Consider the following 22,549-nt stretch of genomic DNA (forward strand, 5'->3'; position numbering starts at 1 on the left):
GCATTCATATTACAACTGAATCAAAACTTGTTCTTATTGCTGCATTGTCGTATCCCCTTGTAACTTCTCAAATCAACACTACATCTGATGTGAAGAAAATATTCAAGATATATAGTCTAGTAGCCTGATTTTTGCTCAGTCAGCAAAAAGACAAAATACTGATTGTTATAACCTATGTGTGAATGTTTCCAAAGCTGTGACATTAAAACAATATAAGTTCTTTTGTCACTTCTTTTGATTCATTGATTTTCCCACGATTCCTTCCTTTCATGTTCTTCCCTGGTGGGGCTCCATAAACACAAGTAGCTCCCTGGTACCTTGGCTGAAATGGTTTTGGGTGGAATTTTCCACAATGTCAGCAGCGGAGTTCATGGTGGGCGAGGGTGCTTAAATTGTTGGGAGCCAAAAATTAAGTTTCACCACGATGGGCTAAACACTTGGAATTTCGTCCTCTTGACTTTCAAGGTGGTTCGAAGGTGGGTACAGATTCCTGGCGGAAAATATCAGGAATCCATTTGAATTTCCTTTTCCGGATTAAGTTCCACACCAGGGAACGTTTAGGTTTACGACTGCATTTAAGTGGTGAGGTCTTGGCGAGTGTCACCTCTTCCATGACATTGAGGTCCATAACTGTTTCTCTCTCCTTCTTTGGGACATTACATAACTTCATTCATAGTTTTTAAGAAAGGCCGGACAAGGGAGGCAGGTGAAGGTTTGAAGAGGGGGGGTCGTGGGTATGTAATGTGGAAGGGTGGAGTGCAGGCCGGACAGGGGAGGCACGTTTGGGGAAAGGCGGGGGGAATGTCCTGGGAAGTGAATGTAGGGGGAGTGCACGAGAATGTTCGGGGAAAGATGGAGGAGAGTGTCTTAGAGAGCAGGTTGGCGGTTCTGATGGTGGGGTCCAGAGGGGAGAACTCAGGGTACTCCAGGTATTGGGAAACAGTCACAGTCAGAGGTGGGGGAGTCAGATGCAGGCCCAGGGTGAGAGTCAGGTGGGTGAAGGTTTCACGGGTGGGTTATGGAAGGGGACAGGACAGGCAGCTTGGATACCAGGAAGCGGCAGGTTCAGGGTAAGCACAGGGACGGTAATGGGTGTCGGCTCTGTAGTGGGGAGGAAGGCATGTGGAAGAGGATTGTGATAGGGTCTAGGGTAACCAGGGGACAGAGGGGAGAGGAATGGTGACATTGGGTGGGTCAAGGGTGATGGGTGGAGTTGTTGGGTGCCAGGGAAAGGGTAGAAAGTGATGGAGTGAGATTGAAAGATGATGCACACCATTTTTCCAAACTGGACTTGACGGTGCATTTTGTCAGTCAGTGAGGTTCTTCGAAATGGGAGGAGGGTCTTTCCTTGTGGGTGGAGTTCAAGGTCAGAACAAGTGATGACTATAGGTACACTCAAACAATTATGAGGCAACAGGCTGTAAAAGATGTTCATTTGTGTTCTCTCTATGGTGACGTTAGTATTGCAGCAGTTTGTTCCAAACCTATGGGTCTCATAAGATGGAGATCCCAGCAAGCTATGGAGCTGCTGTTTATTCTGTGTCATTTGCAATGGGTTATATTTAGAGGCAGGGATGAAGGGAGTGAGGGAGATGAAATGCCTGCAAGGGACCAGGCTGGTGGAGGGCAGCCAACTCATGACGCCAAGCCTCCATCTTCCCCAGTGAATGGTCATGGCTGACAAGGGATCATGCTGTTAGTCTTTCTATGCTGCCAAGGCAATGGTCTGTCTATAGAATTTCAGGGGTAATGGAAACCAATATAAGTGTCCATATGAGGCTTCTTGCACATGGCTCTCAGCACATTTGTCAAAGAGCAATGTCTCCGTGTGCAGTCATGTATGAATTGGAGGAACATCTATCTCTGGTCCTCAAGGATGGCCTTTACCTGGAGGGTTTGGGGGGGAGATGCCATGTCTGGATGGAAGCCAGGCAAAAAAATTAGCACCGGATTTGCTGGCTTTCAGATGGAGAGAAATCTTCAAAGGACATACTCACTGAATGGATCACTTCAACTCACTCACATGTCCACTGAGGTGTCGATGGTGCAGGCTGCAGGTAACCCTGCCTTGGTATTGGTTCTCATCCAGATGAGCAGAAGGAGGGCCTCTTGCTGATTGGCACAGCACCAGTGGAAGCAATAGCCTGAGCAGGGAGAGGCAATGGGGCCTCTATAATTTCAAGAGGCTGGCAAACATGTACTAGTGCAACAGCGAGCCCTGGCTAACATGGGTGTATTGCCAGCGGTGCTCTTATCTAGAATTGAGTGAAAGGCAATACATGAGGCACCCTCTTATGTCCCAGGATGCGGTTGCTCACATCTGCCAGCTTCTCCATTGCAAGCTGCAGGCGTAAGGACTCTGGAGGAGTAATTGCAGAATCACAGAATCGTTATGGTGCAGAAGAAGGCCATTTGACCCATCGTGTCTGCACGAGCTCTCTAAATGAACACAATGACTTAGTGCCATTCTTCTGTCTTTCCCCCATACCCCTGCACGTTGTTTCTATTCAAATAATCATCTAATGTCCTCTTGAATGCTTTGATTGAACCTGCCTCCACCACACTCCCAGGCAGAACATTCCAGACCCAAACCACTCGCTGTGTGAAAAAGTGTTTTCTCACATCACATTTGCTTATTTTGCAAATCATTTTAACTCTTGTGCATTCTTGTTCTCAATTTATTTACAAGCAAGAACAGTTTCTCCCTATCAACTCTGTCTAGCCCCCTCTTGATTTTGGATATCTTTATCAAATCTCCTCTCAGCTTTCTTCTCTTCAAGGAGAATAGTTCCAACCTATCCAATCTATCCTCATAAATGAGGTTTCTCATTCCTGAAACTATTCTTGTAAACCTCTTCTGCACTCTTTCCAATGCATTCACATCCTTCCTATAGTGTAGCACTCAGAACTGTACACAATGTTCCAGCTGAGGTCTAACTAGTGTCTTGTATAAGCTCAGCATAACCTCCTTGCTCTTATACTCTATGTGTCTATTAATAAAGTAAGAAGTCTCACAACACCAGGTTAAAGTCCAACAGGTTTATTTGGTAGCAAATACCATAAGCTTTCGGAGCACAGCTCCTTCGTCAGATGGAGTGGATATCCACTCCATCTGACGAAGGAGCTGTGCTCCGAAAGCTTATGGTATTTGCTACCAAATAAACCTGTTGGACTTTAACCTGGTGTTGTGAGACTTCTTACTGTGCTTACCCCAGTCCAACGCCGGCATCTCCACATCACATCTATTAATAAAGCACAGGATACTGTATACTTTTCCAACTGCTCTCTCCAAGCTGTTACCTTCAGTGATCTATGCACATAGACACTCACTCCCTTTTGTTCCTGCACGCCCTTAAGAATTTTACCCGTCATTTTATATTGTCCGTCCATGTTCTTCCTACCAAAGTACATCACTTCACACTTCTCCACATTGAACTTTATCGGCCACCTATTGGCCCATTCCGTCAACTTGTCTATATCCTTTTGAAGTTCTACACTGTCTGCTGCATGGTTTACAATGCGAAACCCCTGGCCTGCAATGACTGAATGTCTGTCTGGGTGCTCATTAATTATGGCGGTGGACCTTTGGCCTCATGATGTAATGGCTGAATGGGAAACTTCTTGTCTTCCCTGTCATGAGATTCCCCAAGCTCTTTGCTGAGGCATAATGAATGAATTGATCACATCTGTGCACCTACCCCGCCACTGGGAATTGCGTTGACTCTCCTGCCCACCACCAGACCTAGTCTCCGAAATGGAAAATTCCACCTGTTAATTCTTTCTGCATGAGCCTTGATGTGTTTAAGAAGGCCATTCTCCCATTGCCATGCAACCTGATACATATAACTCTATACTTTCAGCAGGAGTTACTGGATAACACAATCGACCGTAGAATCATAGAATCCCCACAGTGCAGGAGGAGGCCAATCGGCCCATCAAGCCTGCATCGACAACAATCCCAGCTAGGACCTATTCCCATAACCCCATTTATCCTGCTAATCCCCCTGACATTAAGGTTCAATTTAGCATGGCCAATCAACCTGACCCACATATCTTTGGACTGTGGGAGGAAACCGGAGCACCCGAAGGAAACCCACGCAGACATGGGGAGAATGTACAAACTCCACACAGACAGTGACCCGAGGCCGGAATTGGACGCAGGTTCATGGCGCCGTGAGGCAGCAGTGCTAACCACTGTGCCACAATACTGCCCATGGATAATTGTTTTCAATCTTTGGTTCAGAGATACTGAGGATAATTGTAATTCCCCCAATTACTGCTTCAGCTCAGTTCAACATGAGCACAGAATCACAACTGAACTTGTGATTCCAGCTCAATATGGGCAGTGGTGCTGATTTTTGCTCAGATCAAAAGATCGATTCCGCAAGCAAACCCATGCTTCTTATAATCCAACTTGATCCAGGATATAATTGGGTCAGCGTTAAATTAGATGCCTGTTTTGCCATTTAACCACTAAGTCTTGATGTCTCATATGCTGTTGTTATGACTCAAACTGTCTCCAAACTCTCTTTATTCCTGCTCCTGTCAAAAGATAGCATCCATAAGCAGACCCATGCCTCTCCCGACCCAAGTATTATAATCTGATGCAGAATTTGAGTGGGCCATGCATCACAGAGAGTCACAGGACAGGATTAATATTATCTCCCAGTGGAATTCCATAGGTTTCTCTCCCGCTTCTGTCCACTTTGATAGGCAGTTAAATACAATACTGTCAGACCTTAGTGTTCAGGCTAACTTACCTGTCACATTTATTATGGGAAACAAAATCACAAGGAAGCAAAGAGAACTGGATCAGAGCAGTAGTAAAGATGCGCACAGCCTACTTCTGAACTTGAGTGCAGCAAATTTCTCAAGAAGCTCAGAGACCCTTTTCAGAAGGGGTTCTTTGAGATTTTGTACATGCGCTCACAAGTTCTCTCTATTGCCAAGATATGGAAATGTGGTTAACCAGACATACCCCTCCCTTCCTTTGAAATGGAAGCCAATTTGTCTGAAGAAGCTTTGATTTTAATATTAATTATCTGGCCCTATCATCTCCTTAGGTGGGGATATGTATTGCAGCCCTGTTTTTGTAAGGACAGAGGCTTACTTGTTCAGGGCTGAAATGAAACATTTTATCTCACAGATGTCAAATCTTCAGACAACTGCTTTTCTTTCCAGGCTTCCTTCAACGAGTCAGCAATGACAAATTACTATTTTTGTCTGCTTCCTCAAATGAGCCACTTACATGCATTCAGTTTCAAGAACCTGTGACCAAGTGATCGACTGCAGGTAACACACTCACACCATTCAGGAAGTCAGCCAGGCTATCAACTTTAAAAACTCAATTGCCTGTAGCCAACATGTTACATAGTGTCTATCCTTCAAGCCCTCAGAAAAACAACACTTTTCATCGAACAGTCGTGGAATATAGCTATACAATTAATTGGCCTGGTTATAAAATTCATAGATTGGATGAAATAATCCAGACAATACAGAACCTTTACAGCATGAAATAACGGAATTGTCTGTCACAATCATTTCAAAGCCAAAAGATTGTAATTCCATTCCAATTCTCTTCCCACATCTACTGGTGCACTAAGGCAGACCTTAATTCGTTTCCATAGCTAGTAATCACTGGAACAGGTTGTTAGTCAGTCGCCAGAGGTTTATAGCTTGAGGGGCACCATTGCACAACAAGCGTGGTTGACCAAGAGTCTCTCCCACTCTTAATGCCAGGCATTGGCAAGTTTGGAAGGATTTCCAGCGTGACATTCAATCTGTTTGACCATGTTATGAACACACCTTCTTTGGCCATCAAGTCCTGGGGTGGGACTCAAACCCAGAGCTTCTGGCTCAAAGGCATGTACGTCACCCACTGCTCCAAAAGACCTCCATTAAAAAATTGTAAGCTGTAGCCTCACTCCATTGGATGAACGAGGCTGACATTTCAAAGGCCTCAATTTAAACTCAGTGTGATCGATGCTTACGAGCAGACTGGACAAGTGACAAACGAATATGTTAAGACCTGGATCTTATTTTCATATTTATATTTCTATACCAGACCGTTGAGAATATATTATTAGGAAAACAAAAGTTGTTTTCCTACTAATATGTATATTGGTAGGGTTAAACAGTAGAAATAAGGTATAGTTTTAAGTGGGTTTAATTTAATGGTACTGTGCCTGGAAGAGACCCATGGTTAGATTCATGCTGTAAGAAGTCTAACAACACCAGGTTAAAGTCCAACAGGTTTATTTTTTGCTACCAAATAAACCTGTTGGACTTTAACCTGGTGTTGTTAGACTTCTTACTGTGTTTACCCCAGTCCAACGCCGGCATCTCCACATCATAGATTCATGTTGGACAAAGATGTTTATGTATGTGAGGTTGGTCAATTTCCAACTGTGTTTCTATTATGTTTACAGAGGGCCACGGCCTGAAGAATAGATATAGTTGTAGGGTCATTGCTTAGCAACAGGAGGCCAACTTCCCAGACAGGAGAGTTTTTTTTTGTTCATAGTTCAACTAGAATCTAGAGCTACTGGAGACAGATCACTGAGGAGTGAGCAGCTCTCCGCTCTGCTTGAAGCAGGAAAAGGTGTACAATGGACTAATGTGCAAAAAAGCAAGCTCCAGAAGAACTGGGGGATGGTTCTAGAAACCAACAGACAAAGCTGAGAAAATATCGATTGGTAAGAAGCTAGAGAAAGGTTTCTAAAGTTTGGAATGTCTTACTTCCATCTGTGAAACAAGTTTTAAAGTAACTGGGAAGAAAGTATAGGCTGGATATCAGAGTTTGTGTAACTGTGCAAGTCAGTCAAGACAAAGAATTCCTCAAAGAGTTGGTGTAAAATCCTGAACTGGATCCACTGTTAAAAGTGGAATGGAAGCTTTGTTTAAAAGAGTCATTTGATTTGATATGATTTGATTTATTATTGTCACATGTATTAACATACAGTGAAAAGTATTGTTTCTTATGTGCTATACAGACAAAGCATACCGTTCATAGAGAAGGAAATGGGAGAGTGCAGAATGTAGTGTTACAGTCATAGCTAGGGTGTAGAGAAAGATCAACTTAATGCAAGATAAGTCCATTCAAAAGTCTGACAGCAGCAGGGAAGAAGCTGTTCTTGAGTCGGTTGGTACATGACCGCAGACTTTTGTATCTTTTTCCCGACGGAAGAAGGTGGAAGAGAGAATGTCCGGGGTGCGTGGGGTCCTTAATTATGCTGGCTGCTTTGCCGGGGCAGTGGGAAATGTAGACAGAGTCAATGGATGGGAAGCTGGTTTGCGTGATGGATTGGGTTGCATTCATGACCTTTTGTAATTCCTTGCAGTTTTGGGCAGAGCAGGAGCCATACCAAGCTGCGATACAACCAGAAAGAATGTTTTTTATGGTACATCTGTAAAAGTTGGTGAGAGTCGTAGATGACATGCCAAATTTCCTTAGTCTTCTGAGAAAGTAGAGGGGTTGGTGGGCTTTCTTAACGATAGTGTCGGCATGGGGGGACCAGGACAGGTTGTTGGTGATCTGGACACCTCAAAATTTGAAGCTCTCGACCCTTTCTACTTCGTCCCCGTTGATGTAGACAGGGGCATGTTCTCCTTTACTTTTCTTTTGTAAAACCTGGACTGGATTTCAGATTACAAACTGCTAAGGAAATGCATAACTATGGGAGAAAATTTTGGGAGTTGCGTTTGGAAGCACTCATTCAACAATCATTTGGGGGAACTCTGAGGGGAACACCACAGACACTAACTTGGGTTCAGAGTGCAGTGTGTACTTGACCACAGTCATCTTGTGTGCGTAAAAGGGACCTTGTGTGCCAATCAGACCAGTGTAGATTAATATATACTTCATAATCCATGTGGTTTTAAAATCTGTGTATATTTGTTAAGCTAAGGGCGGAGTAAAGGAGTATTGTATTAAAATCCATTTTTTGTATGTTTAATAAATGTTTTCTTTTCCTGTTGTTAAAGCTAATTAGTGGTCCTGTGACCCACTTTGTCCCTACACGTTTGATTAAAAAAGGAAACATCATGGTGTTTTGAGCCAGGGTTCCATTCTGGCATCTTCCTGTCCCGTTATAACATCAACTGGGATTGTAACAAAAATGACAGCTCATCCTGCATCTCAAAACATGGTGAAAGGGTTATTTGATGCTGATTAGTAATAATTTGTTTGGGAAATTTTGGAACGTGGAAAGAGAGTTACAGGATGCTGAATATTAAAACTCGATTTCAGATTTATTTTTAAATGGTGGGATCTGCGAATCCTTAAAATATGCTAAATGAGGTATTGAGATACTGGACAAAGGAATTGGAGTCAGTGGGAGGTATATTATACAGGTTAGAATCCAAAATGACATTGGAAATTGCTAAGACTTTCTTAAAGGTAGAAAATGTAACTCTAACTGGTTTACAGGAAGTAACCAAGAATCAGTTAACTGAATTGGCTGATAACTTGGAGTTGGAGTAACCTGCAAGGGTAAGGAAAGCTGACATTATTGAAAGTTTAGTGAAACATTTAAAATTGCGAGTGTTGTCAGATAGACCAAAAATTTCAAATAGTGACGAAATTGAATTAACTGAAATTCAATGACAGATTAAACAATTAGGAATGAAGTAAAAAGAAAAAGAGAAAGAAATAGAACTGCAGAAATCTGAAATGCAGGAAAGAGGAAGAGCGTTTCAAAGGGAATTGGAAATGGAAAAGTTAGCAATGGCAGAAAGGGAAAAGGAGAAAGATAGAGGGGGCAATTCTCCCATCCCGACGCACTAATTTTTTGGCAGGTTGAGCAGGGGGAATCACGTATGCGTCGATTCGCGGGATTCGCGCATGCATTCCACCGCGCACGCATCTCCCAGCGACGGATATCCAGCACAGTCGGGACCACACTGGAAACCAGCGGGAACAGCAGGTAAGTTATTTTAATCTTATTTTAATGTAATTTAAATATGGTTATCGGGTCCGGGACTGAATTCTCCAGGCCTGATAGCATCTCCCACCCCACCAGTACAATGTCACTGCGGGGTGTAGAGTAGCTCCCCACTTTTGGGGAACTAGCGGGAGACCACGCTGGAGTGAAGGGGGGAAATCAGGGGTTTGGGCGATGAGAGATTGGTGCCCCCTGGGCATGGGCCAGCTTGTGCCCCCTGGTACTGTCCAAGGGGCAAACTGCCCCATGCCCAGGGGGCACCTTGGCACTGCCCATCAGGCATAGGGCAGTGCCAAGGGGGCAAGACTGAGGGTGAGGCCTATGGGCAGGGCCTTCTGGGGTGGGGCCATTTGGAGGCAGAGCCTAGGGGCGATCGGTGGGGTTGGGGGTTCCGCAGCCACTCTGCATGGAGATCAGTCAGGGCAGGAGGGAAGCCAGCAATCGGGGCAGGCTGGGGAGGTCGTCTGCCAGGGGTCTGCCTCCCATGGGGGGAGGTCTGCCATGGGGGTCTGCTGGGGGGCTCAGGGGGATCGTCACTGCTGGAGGGTGGCTGGAGATCTGGACGGATGGGGGGTCGGGTCTGGCCCGGTAATGCTTATGGGGCCGCAATCAGGCTGTAGGAGGGGTGGAGGAGCAGCACTGCAGGGGTCCCGGGCTGGCCAGCGATGGAGCTGACCAGTAGGCTGACAGTTGGGACCATTGCGCATGCGCAGAGTCCCGGAACTGTCAGACTGTGGCGTGAATAGGCCCCGCCCCCTGAGCTTTTAATGATATTCATGATTGTGACCTCTGCAATGCACAGAGTGTGGGAGATTCGAGTCTGAACTCCCACTGTAAAAATAATCGTGATTTACACCAGTTTCTCCCCAAATTCAGCACTTAGAATTATTTTGGGAGAATGGCCTGCAGAGCATTTCAGCTTAAAATGTGGGAAGTGAAAAAAGAGACACGAGAGCAGGCTGAGGAAGGAACTAGTTCTAGACATGAACTTAGTGGGGAAATGTTTTAATTTATATAAGCGCTTCCAAAATTTAAGGAAAAGGATGTGGAAGCATTCCTTATTTCTTTTGAAAAGTTGGTTAATCAGATGAAATGGCCAAAAGAAATTTGGACTTTATTTTACAAAATAGACTGTTAGGTAGAGCTAGTGAGGTATATGCATCATTATTGGAAGAGGTACCTGTAGATTATGATGTCGGAAAGAAAATTATCCTTAGTACATATGTGTTGGTTCCTGAGGCGTACAGGCAGAAATTTTGAAATGCAAGAAAACAGCCAGGCCAAACTCACATTGAATTTGAGAGCTTGAAGCAAAATGATTTTGACTGTTGGATACAGGCGTTAAAGGTAGAGAAAACATATGAAGCCTTTAGAGAGGTGATTCTTTCAGAAGAATTTAAGGATTCACTTCCTTTGGTTATTGAGACATGTTGAGGAACAAAAAGTTAAAGCTGCTAGAAAGGCAGCAGTGTTTGCTGATGATTATGAACTGGTCCATAGAACTTCACGTTTTTTCACTCATCCTTTTAAACATGAGAAGAATAGAAAGTGGGAAGGAGAAAAGAAAACAAATAGCCAAGAAACAGATGGAACAGTTGGGAATGGTCAGGATGAGAGTGTGATACAGACTGATAGGCTGGAGGAGGTAGATGTTCTGAGGGAAGATGTATTAGCAATTTTGAAAAACCTGAGGGTCGATAAGTCCCCTGGGCCAGATGGGATATATCCTAGGATTCTTTGGGAGGCAAGGTATGAGATTGCAGAGCCTTTGGCTTTGATCTTTGGGTCCTCACTGTCCACGGGGATAGTGCCAGAGGACTGGAGGGTGGCGAATGTTGTTCCTCTGTTCAAGAAAGGAAATAGGAATGACCCTGGTAATTATAGGCTGGTTAGTCTTACTTCGGTGGTCGGTAAGTTAATGGAAAAGGTCCTGAGGGATAGGATTTATGACCATTTGGAAAGATGCAGCTTAATCCGGGATAGTCAACATGGATTCGTGAAGGGTAAGTCTTGCCTCACAAATTTGATTGAATTCTTTGAGGAGGTAACTAAGTGTGTAGATGAAGGTAGAGCAGTTGATGTCGTATACATGGATTTACTAAGGTGTTTGATAAGGTTCCCCATGGTCGGCTCATGAAGAAAGTAAGGAGGTGTGGGATAGAGGGAAATTTGGCCAATTGGATAAGTAACTGGCTATCTCATAGAAAGAAGTCTCACAACACCAGGTTAAAGTCCAACAGGTTTATTTGGTAGCAAAATACCCACTTTGCTACCAAATAAACCTGTTGGACTTTAACCTGGTGCTGTGAGACTTCTTACTGTGTTCACCCCAGTCCAACGCCGGCATCTCCACATCATATCTCATAGAAGACAGAGGGTGGTGGTGGATGGAAAATTTCCAGACTGGAGACCAGTTACCAGCGGTGTACCACAGGGATCAGTGCTGGGTCCTCTGCTATTTGTGATTTTTATCAATGACTTGGAGGAGGGGGCTGAAGGGTGGGTCAGTAAATTTGCTGATGACACCAAGATTGGTGGAGTAGTGGATGAGGTGGAGGGCTGTTGTAGGCTGCAAAGACACATTGATAGGATGCAGAGCTGGGCCGAAAAATGGCAGATGGAGTTTAACCCTGATAAGTGTGAGGTGATTCATTTTGATAGGACAAATTTGAATGCGGATTACAGGGTCAACAGCAGGGTTCTGAGGAATGTGGAGGAACAGAGAGATCTTGGGGTTCATATCCACAGATCTCTGAAGGTTGCCACTCAAGTGGATAGAGCCGTGAAGAAGGCCTATAGCGTGTTAGCATTTATTAACAGGGGGTTTGAGTTTAAGAGCCGTGGGGTTATGCTGCAACTGTACAGGACCTTGGTGAGACCACATTTGGAATATTGTGTGCAGTTCTGGTCACCTCACTGTAAGAAGGATGTGGAAGCATTGGAGAAAGTGCAGAGGAAATTTACCAGGATGCTGCCTGGTTTGGAGGGTAGGTCTTATGAGGAAAGGTTGAGGGAGCTAGGGCTTTTCTCTTTAGAGTGGAGAAGGATGAGAGGCGACTTAATAGAGGTTTATAAGATGATGAGGGGGATAGATAGAGTGAACGTTCAGAGACTATTTCCTCGGGTGGATGTAGCTGTTACAAGGGGGGCATAACTATAAGGTTCATGGTGGGAGATATAGGAGGGATGTCCGAGGTAGGTTCTTTACTCAGAGAGTGGTTGGGGTGTGGAATGGACTACCTGCTGTGATAGTGGAGTCGGACACTTTAGGAACATTTAAGCGGTTATTGGAGAGGCACATGGAGCACACTAGAATGATAGGGAGTGGGGATAGCTTGATCTTGGTTTCGGACAAAGCTCGGCACAACATCGTGGGCTGAAGGGCCTGTACTGTGCAGTACTGTTCTATGTTCTATGTTCTGTGACATTTCATCTCAGATCAAAAAGGAAGGTGCTGAGGGTGGAAGTTGACATTTCCATTGTAACAAAGTGGGACACATTAGGGCAGATTGTTGGAAATTAAATGAAAAACCAGTTGTAGTAATAGCAAAGGAAGCACCTGATAAGGAAATGGCTGTTAAAACTGCAGCAGTGGTACAGGTGAAACAAGCTCTTTCAGAATGAATCAGAAAGGGGGATAGGTCTCAAGGTAGTTCAGAGAATTATTTGAGTACAGTTTAAGGAAGTCAGACTATTGGAAGTTCTGGATGGTTAGTTTCAAAGGGAGTTTTCCTTCACTTGTCCAACAAATTAAGTAAAAAGATTAAAATTTTAAGAGATACAGGACCAGATCAATCACTGATGGTACCTGATGATACAATATGAAGGAAGTTTTATGAGTATTAGTCAGAGGTATTAATGGAAGGAATGAACCTGTCTGTATTTTGGAATGGAAACTGCTAAGGGCCAGCCCCGATTCTGGGGGTGGGTGAGGCTCGGAGAACGGAATTCTCTGTTGGCCTTGGGCAGGATCATACAAACCTCGGGCGGACATGCCAATAAAATCCCGCCCCAAGGGTCAATTTAGCACGGCCAATCAACCTAATCCGCACAACTTTGGACTGTGGGAGGAAACCGGAGCACCCGGAGGAAACCCAGGCAGACACGGGGAGAACGTACAAATGCCACACAGACAGTCACCCAAGGCTGGAATTGAACCCTGGGTCCCTGGCGCTGTGAGGCAGCAGTGCTAACCACTGTGCAACCATGCCACCCAGATACTTCATATTCCAAGTTAACCCTAAAACCTGTGTGTATTTGTTAAGATAAGGGGAGAGTAAAGGTGTATTGTACTATAATCCATTTTTTTCATGTTTAATAAATGTTTTTTTCTTGTTAAAACTAATTAGTGACTCTGTTCCTCCGTGTTTAATAATAAAGATGTAATAGTTATGGTCTTTTGAGCCAGGGTTTCATTCTTGGATCTTCCTGTCCAGTTGTAATATCAACTAGAATGAATAACAATACCTCCTAAATTACAAACTGGAAATGATTGATTCTAGAAATGCCTATGTCATGTAATTGCTAAGTTACAGAGACGATGCTAGCTCCAAATTTACAACAGTTACAATACTTTAAAACATCTCAGAACTTATAGGATTATCTACACACATGGGGCAGAATTTTCCGTTCTGGAGTCCGGAGGCAGAAGTGAAAGCTGGAGTGACTACCAGTGAAGTGCAGGGTGGCTGATCACGTGAGAGTTTGTGCTGTTCAGCTCATTGATGATGCATCCATGAGGGGCGGGCAAGAAGCTGCGCTCCCTGCCATCACCTCATAGACTCCAACATCTCAGTGCCATATTTAAACAGCACCCAGGCAGCTATTCATGCATTGAAAACCAGGATCTCCAGATTGCATTAATAAAATCCCCAGGAGAAAATATCAACATTCAGCCACAGGGTTCAAAGATGCCCCCCTTGAACAATCCCTTCCAGGCTGTTGAGGAAAGGCAGGAGGTCCTCTTTCTGAGGGATGGGAACAGGAGGCTCTCCCGTCTGACCCCGCTGGCCTTGGAGGTCACCAGAGAGGTAAGCACCTGTGGAACCCAAAGAAGGACCGTCCTGCAGTGCAGGAAATGGGGGAATGATCTGCTCCACTCCACCAGGGAAGATCAAAATTTTACTTGCTGCAAACTATCACTTGTATAAGGGTCCAAGGATTACAGTCTACATGGATACCACTCATGATCAACAGATAAGCTCATCAGCACTCAATCTGTCAGAGCCACTTAAAGCTCACCATTTCATGTAAGTCCCTCCACAAATGCCATCTTAATCCCTTATTGGAGAGGGCTTAGCACAAACAACAGGCCCACAAGCTTCTGAACTGTTCATCCATAGTGCTCACACTCAATCCAGCTGTCTTTATGCAGAAGAATGTTTATAACAAGCGTAAGGGAGCCAGGAGCAGAGGGGGGGCAGCCTGAAGCTCAGCACACTCATCCCATTTGAGGAGTAGGCTGCAGAGATGACAGTGAAGGACATTGACTAGGCCTGTGCAGAAGGCAAGATTGACCTCCCCCAACAACATAATGAGGAAGCACCCATCATACACATGCGGACAATGTGTCCTCTGTACTGTATGAGCCTCCCTAGCCAATCCCTAATTCTCTCTTCTCTTCATTTCAGGTATCAGCAGGAAGAGGGGAGGACACTGTCCCCCACAAGGGAAAACCCCAGTCCCCAGCCACCTCAAAGGAGGAAAAAGAGGGTGCTGTATATACATTCATCACTATGTTCACCTACATCCCCACCAGTGCAGATACACACACCTTGGTTGGACCTACTCCTAGAGTGGTCTCCAGTTCACAAGTTGGTGATCATCCCACAGACATTGATCCACGGCTGGCAGAGGCAGTGACAGCCGGGGTCTCTGACACTCGGAGGTCCGCTGGAGGCCAGGAGCAATGACGAACCTCGGCAATCGGTCCTGAGAGATATGTTGGAAATACAGAGAATGGCAGGGGAAGAACAGTAAGAGTTGTCAGAGCCCCTTAGCAGAATGGGATGAAGGATGGAGGAGTGTGTTCACATTCTCTCTGATGTTGTGGCTCTGCCATGCAGGCACATCAAAGTCTATATGTGAAGGGTAGCAGCCAGTTTGGAGACACAGAATGCGCAGTTTCTGCTGGATTTGCGTTCAAACCTGCTCCCCATCACCTTGTCCCGAGGCATGGTACATTGGGGAAACTATGCAGACGCTGCGACAACGGATGAATGAATACCGCTCGACAATCACTCGGCAAGACTGTTCTCTTCCTGTTGGGGAGCACTTCAGCGGTCACGGGCATTCGGCCTCTGATATTCGGGTAAACGACAGTGCAGAGTCGCTGAGCAGAAACTGATAGCCAAGTTCCGCACACACAAGGACGGCCTCAACCGGGATATTGGGTTCATGTCACACTATTTGTAACCCCCACAGTTGCCTTGAACTGCAGAGTTTCACTGGCTGTCTTGTCTGGAGACAATACACATCTTTTTAGCCTGTCTTGATGCTCTCTCCACTCACATTGTTTTGTTTCTTAAAGACTTGATTAGTTGTAAGTATTCGCATTCCAACCATTATTCATGTAAATTGAGTCTGTGTCTTTATATGCTCTGTTTGTGAACAGAATTCCCACTCACCTGAAGAAGGGGCTTAGAGCTCCGAAAGCTTGTGTGGCTTTTGCTACCAAATAAACCTGTTGGACTTTAACCTGGTGTTGTTAAACTTCTTACTGTGTTTACCCCATCACTCTAGCCAGGGATGCATTCCAGTAGTGGCTAAGTGAGAGGGGACTGGGCACTTTGACGTTCTTACAGATTCCCCTTCCTCTTAAGGAATCATGGCGGGAGCATTAGGTTCCCACAGGGAGGAGAAGCGCCATCAAGACACCTTGGGGCCATCTACCCAGGACACTCCAAAGGTGTCCTGCCACTCCAACTCCCCTTTGCTAGTGACCCCACCACCTCCAAGAGGTCATGCCTAGCTGGCATTCAGGAGACCCAGGAGACGCTTAGCAGGGTGAGGTCCTCAAAGCCTCAGGTGGACACCCATCAAAGTAATCTCAGACAATGGGGCATAACAGCCAGCAGGCTGCCTCCACCTACGCTGTGAATGTTGGGGTTGCACATAGAGCTAGTGGTAGGGTGAGAAAAATTAAAAAGTTTTGAATACACAGTGATAGCATGGGTGTTCACTCATTGTATTAGCTTTGCACTTTTGTGAAAATATTCTGCTTTATTCCTTCTCCAAGTCTCTTGCATTCAATGGGTATTCAATAGGAACATAGGAATTAGAAGCAGAAGTAGACAAATTCAGCCCTTCGAACCTGTCTGACATTCAATCAGACCATGGCCGATCTCTCCCTGGTCTCAAATCCACCTCCCCACCTGTTCCCCATATCCCCTTATCCTTTTTTAAATTAGAAATATATCTGGCTCCTTCTTGAAAGCATTCAATGATTCAGACTCCATCTCGCTCTGGGGCAGCAAGTCCCACTGATTCACCACTCTCCGCAAAAAGTAGTTCCTCCTCATCTCAGTTTTAAATCTACTGCCTCGCAACCTATACCTGTGACCTCTTGTTCTAGATTGCCCCATAAGAGGAAACATTTGGTTTAAATTTACTTTATCAATCCCTTTTAAAATTTTATATACCTCGATCAGATCCCCTCTCTTCCTTCTAAACTCCAGCGAGTACAAGTCCAAACTGTTTAATCTCTCCTTATACCTCAACCATTTCATCCCCGGAATCAATCTGGTGAACCTCCTCTGAACTGCCTCCAATGCCACCACATCCTTCCTCAAGTAAGGAGACCAAAACTGGACACAATACTCCAAATGTGGTCTCACCAACGCCCTATGTGCATTCAAAGGTCAATCATGCATCCCCCCACCCCACCACCCCCTTCCACCACTTCTCTCCCCCCCCCCCCCCCCCCCCCCCACCCCCCCACTCTGCCCTAAAGATTTCCCAGCTGGAACTTCAGTTGCATTGATGCTCACACAATTTCAGCAACGTGAGTAACCTTTATTTCCATCTCTGTGCCATTAGCAAAGAGATGTGACGATGATGGCTGTCACACTGAAATCCCAGGCACACATCATTTGGGTGCAGGAGATTCGCTCAGCGGACTTATTGATGATCCTGCACCCCTTACCCTGATCTCTGTTATTTGTGAGTGGCAAAATTAGTTGCTGCTGCCCCCGATACCATCATTTTCCCCAATGCATAGCTTGCAATGGCGGTTACTTTATGAGAGTGAGTATTTGGGAAAGGTAGCATCAAACACCTCAGGTTTCCATGCCTCCCCGCAGCTTGTGATTGTCTCCATGTTTGAGGCTGAATGTCTTTCAACGTATAGTCCCCACTCAAGGATCGCCCAGGGAAGTCTCGAATGTCGACAAGAGGGGTTTGAGTGTGTAATGTCAGAGGTGGGTTGAAACCATTGGCTGTGAGGATCTAACATTGCTCTTGGATGTTGCTCTGCAGAACTTTGTGTTCTACCTGTGTAAAGGCACGGCACAAAACTCCATAAGGAATTCATTGCATGATAATACATTCATTGGGTGGAATCTTCCCCTCAGTGCACAGTGTTGACTGAGATGAGAAAATTGGCATGCAGCTCTCCAGCTGTACAGCCGAGTTTTCCCTCCACTTTTAGTGCACTCCGCAAAACAAAATCTGCGGGATGTGGCTTTTGCCATCACTCTGGCAGTGTGGGGCCTGACAGAGTCGGCAACACTGGCTCCGCAGAGATCAGGGCGCCATCTTTAAATGGTGCCCTGATCTGTGTTAAAAATAAACTCCCTTCCCCCCTCCAGACACAGGGGATCCACCATCCCCAAAGCATTGCCCCTCACTCCCCAACAATCATTGCCACCCCACCCCCATAAGCATTCCCCGCCCCCCCCCCCCCCACAAGCATTGGGACATGCCCCCCCATCGCTGACCTCCCCCACCAGCATCACAAACCCCCCACACCAACACCAAAAGCATCACTTCCCCCCCCACCCCTCCCACCCCCATCATCTGCCCCCTATACATACATCAGGGTAAAACTCCCAATGGGCCTCCCCAGAGGGCCTGCCCTGGCACTGCCAGGTTGGCAGGCACCGCCCAGACATGTCCCTCTCTGCCATCCACCCCACCCCCCACCTCTGCCTGTTATACTCCCCCCTTTGATCCCATTGGTGTAAACATATGGGATCACCAAGTTTGGGCACACCCATCTCCCAGAGTGAACCTGAGAAACAATTAATCATACAGTAGTTTACAATTGAAAAATTAATTATCATTACATATCAAACCGAATGCTTAATTCATTAATCGTTCTTTACATAATAGCTACTTTGAATTTCAATTACTCTTTTATGTTCCTTTTTCATCTTTTAAGCATAACCATAATAAAGTCTTGATGTACAGTAACAAGAACAGTAGCTATAACAATAATGTGCGAGAGGATGTGGATTCAAGGGTAAATTTCTACATTAGTGTTCCAATCCCAAATGCCATCCCACCAGGTTGTTTGTTTAAATTTTTGTATCTCTTCACTGATCTTTGCTGTTTCCTGACCCACCTGGACATACGTTTTGTGCATCCTTTCTAGTTTCTTCTCCAATATCCTTAATTGATCATGCAATAGCTTTATCACAGTTAGATCATTCTCCTTTAGTCCCTCCATTTTCCTCTGTGACATTAATGGTGACCTTTGATCTCTTGTGTTTGTCTATTAGTTTCATTGTGCCTATACGGGCAGCTACTTCTGGAGAGAAACAGATGATGTCTTGTCGATTTTAATCAACACCTTTTCCCAGGGGAGTCTAAAACTAGAGGGCGTAGGTTTAAGGTGAGAGGGGAGAGATACAAAGGGGTCCAGAGGGGCAACTTTTTCACACAGAGGGTGGTGAGTGTCTCGAACGACCTGCCAGAGGCAGTAGTAGAGGCGAGTACAATTTTATCTTTTAAAAAGCATTTAGACAGTTACATGGGTAAAATGGGTATAGAGGGATATGGGCCAAATTGAGGTAATTGGGACTAGTTTAGTGGTAAAAACTGGTCAGCATGGACAAGTTGGGCTGAAGGGCCTGTTTCCACGCTGTAAATCTCTCTGACTCTATGATTGGACAGGTTAACTTCATTAACACTTTTCAACGTGCACATCACTTTCGGTTCTGGATAGATAGGATAAAGTCATTGCCGGTGGCTTCCTCAACATCCCCATTTGTGCATAATCATCCCTCTCTGGAATGATAGCTGTGATTTCATCCTATTTCTCTGCGGCATTTTGTGTGCTCCACCAGTAGGTGGCGATCCTGCTTGTTCTGATGCAGAACCTTAACTGCCGCTTTAAGATGTGTTTTTATGGGTTCATGATGTGGAGATGCCGGCGTTGGGCTGGGGTAAACACAGTAAGAAGTTTAACAACACCAGGTTAAAGCCCAACAGGTTTATTTGGTAGCAAAAGCCACACAGGCTTTCGGAGCTGCAAGCCCCTTCTTCAGGTGAGTGGGAATTCTGTTCACAAACAGAGCATATAAAGACACAGACTCAATTTACATGAATAATGGTTGGAATGCGAATACTTACAACTAATCAAGTCTTTAAGAAACAAAACAATGTGAGTGGAGAGAGCATCAAGACAGGCTAAAAAGATGTGTATTGTCTCCAGACAAGGCAGCCAGTGAAACTCTGTGGGGGTTACAAATAGTGGGACATGAACCCAATATCCTGGTTGAGGCCGTCCTCGTGTGTCTCGCCAAGGCCATCCCCACACCCCCACTTCTTGCCTTCAAACAACCGCACAACCTCAAACAGACCACTGTCCGCAGCAAACTACCCAGCCTTCAGGAGAACAGTGACCATGACACCACACAACCCTGCCACAGCAACCTCTGCAAGACGTGCCAGATCATCGACACAGGTGCCATCATCTCATGTGAGAACACCATCCACCAGGTACACGGTACATACTCTTGCAACTCGGCCAACGTTGTCTACCTGATACGCTGTAAGAAAGGATGTCCCGAGGCATGGTACATTGGGGAAACTATGCAGACGCTGCGACAACGGATGAATGAACACCGCTCGACAATCACCAGGCAAGACTGTTCTCTTCCTGTTGGGGAGCACTTCAGCGGTCACGGGCATTCGGCCTCTGATATTCGGGTAAGCGTTCTCCAAGGCGGCCTTCGCGACACACGACGGCGCAGAGTCGCTGAGCAGAAACTGATAGCCAAGTTCCGCACACACGAGGACGGCCTCAACCGGGATATTGGGTTCATGTCCCACTATTTGTAACCCCCACAGAGTTTCACTGGCTGTCTTGTCTGGAGACAATACACATCTTTTTAGCCTGTCTTGATGCTCTCTCCACTCATGCTGTTTTGTTTCTTAAAGACTTGATTAGTTGTAAGTATTCGCATTCCAACCATTATTCATGTAAATTGATTTTGTGTCTTTATATGCTCTGTTTGTGAACAGAATTCCCACTCACCTGAAGAAGGGGCTTGCAGCTCCGAAAGCTTGTGTGGCTTTTGCTACCAAATAAACCTGTTGGACTTTAACCTGGTGTTGTTAAACTTCTTACTGTTTTTATGGGTTAACAGGCTGACCTCAGACCTCTGATTCCGCCACATCTTTTACTCTCACTGTTCCTTTTCTTGGTAAATTCTTTCACACTGACGTTGGAGTTGAGTCATGTCACATTTACCTCATCCTTCTTTACTTCCTCTTTCAGTCATTTTCATAATTCAAGAACTTGCCTTTCAAGAGCATCTTTCCCTCCTGGAGCTTTTATTTTCCTTTGCAGCCTCGTGGACAAAGTTGGTTGACAAGTGATTACCAAAGGCTTTTCAACATTAGTAGCCTTCTTGCCTAGTTGTTTCTTAGTTTCCATCCATCAACTGACTCCCAGTGGATTGCAAACCCACTGGAGGGAGCTCAAGACACTTTGGGCGGAATTTTCCTATCCCACCCGCCACAAGAATCGTAGCAGGCAGGACACGGACCTTGCAAAGATCCATTGAACTCTGGTAGGATTTTCCGGTCTTGAGGCAAGGTGGCTGGAAGGTCCCACCCTTTGTGTACCCCAGCCGTTTTCCCAGTAGGTATTTCTGAAGTACCTTGTACCAGGCTTCACCAGTGTGGCGACACAGTGGCACAGTGGTTAGCACTGCTGCCTCACAGCACCAGGGACCTGGGTTCAATTCCGACCTCAGGTCACTGTCTGTGTGGAGTCTGCACATTCTCTCCATATCTGCGTGGGTTTCCTGTGGGTGCACCGGTTTCCTCCCACAGTCCGAAAGATGTGCTGGTTAGGCGCATTGGCCGTGCTAAATTCTCCCTCAGTGTACCCAAGCAGTTGCCGGAATGTGGCAACTAGGGGATTTTCACAATAACTTCATTGCAGTGTTAATATAAGCCTACTTGTGACACTAATATATAAACTTTTTTGTGCCTACCAGGCTTTTGGGGGTTCCAGCTCAACTGTGGCTTTAAGGTGATCACTTTAATCGAGTCCATCCAGGAAGCCAAACATTGAGCAAGACCCTACTCGATCAGCTTAGCGCAGACACGATAAAAACACCAACACTTATTACAACTCTACTTTATTCAGAAGAGCTAGCTTAATCATGATGTCTGAGAATATAGTACAGAGACAATTCAGACTCACTGCTGAGATCCAGATATTTTCCACACTGGTGAGGGAGCTGGCCAGGCTTCAGTCACTCAATCTGGATATCTTCTTCCCTGAGCTCTGAGCTCAGTGTCTTCTTTCTGTAACACTGGTTCCCAGGTTGTAGCATTCTTGGTTAGTCTCCAAATTCTGCTCACTCTTGAGACATCCAATCACAAATTGTCCAACAACCAGAATCATCTTCCTTTGTGCTTGGTATAGCGCCAACCAGTGCAGAGGTCTCCTCCTGATTTCCATTGACTCCAGTTTTGTGAGGGCTCCTTGATGCCACACCCGGTCAAATGCTGCCTTGATGTCAAGGGCAGTCACTCTCACCTCACCCCTGGAGTTCATTTCTTTTGTCCATGTTTGAACCAAGGCAGTGATGAGGCCAGAAGTTGAGTGGCCCTGGTGGAACCCAAACTGAGCATCAGTGAACAGGATAAGACCATAAGACCATAAGATATAGGAGCAGAATTGGGCCATTCTGCCCATCGAGTCTGCTCCGCCATTCAATCATGGCTGATATGATTCTTATCCCCATTCTCCTGCCTTCTCCCCATAACCCTTAATCCCCTTATTGATCAAGAACCTAACTGTCTTAAAGACACTCAATGACCTGGCCTCCACAGCCCTCTGTGGCAATGCGTTCCACAGATTCACCACCCTTTGGCTGAAGAAATTCCTCCTCATCACCGTTTTAAAGGAGCGTCCCTTCACTCTGAGGTTGTGCCCTCGAGTTCTAGTTTCTCACACTAGTGGAAACATCCTCTCCACGTCCACTCTATCTAGGCCTCTCAGTATTCTGTATGTTTTAATTAGATCTCCCCTCATCCTTCTAAACTCCATTGAGTACAGACCCAGACTCCTTAACCGCTCCTCATATGACATGTATTGCTAAGCATGCTACTTGGGTAGTACTATTGATAACCACTTCGGTCACTTT

At 45.5% G+C, this 22,549-nt stretch overlaps 1 protein-coding gene across 3 annotated transcripts in view; it reads left to right on the forward strand.

Moving 5' to 3' along the window:
- The window catches only part of LOC144500532 (phosphatidylcholine:ceramide cholinephosphotransferase 1-like), a 189,251-nt gene that overhangs the window by 12,386 nt on the left and 154,316 nt on the right, over window positions 1–22,549 (forward strand). Inside the window, exon 1 of one of the 3 annotated variants that reach the window (XM_078223593.1) lies at window positions 1,096–1,106. The exons of the other annotated variants lie outside the window; for them this stretch is intronic. The gene's annotated coding sequence lies outside the window, so the exon portion shown is untranslated. Of the gene's footprint in view, window positions 1–1,095; window positions 1,107–22,549 lie in introns of those variants that run through there. 3 annotated transcript variants of the gene reach the window in all.

This window comes from Mustelus asterias, chromosome 11, assembly GCF_964213995.1.
Source record: "Mustelus asterias chromosome 11, sMusAst1.hap1.1, whole genome shotgun sequence".
In the NCBI taxonomy this organism is placed as follows: domain Eukaryota; kingdom Metazoa; phylum Chordata; class Chondrichthyes; order Carcharhiniformes; family Triakidae; genus Mustelus; species Mustelus asterias.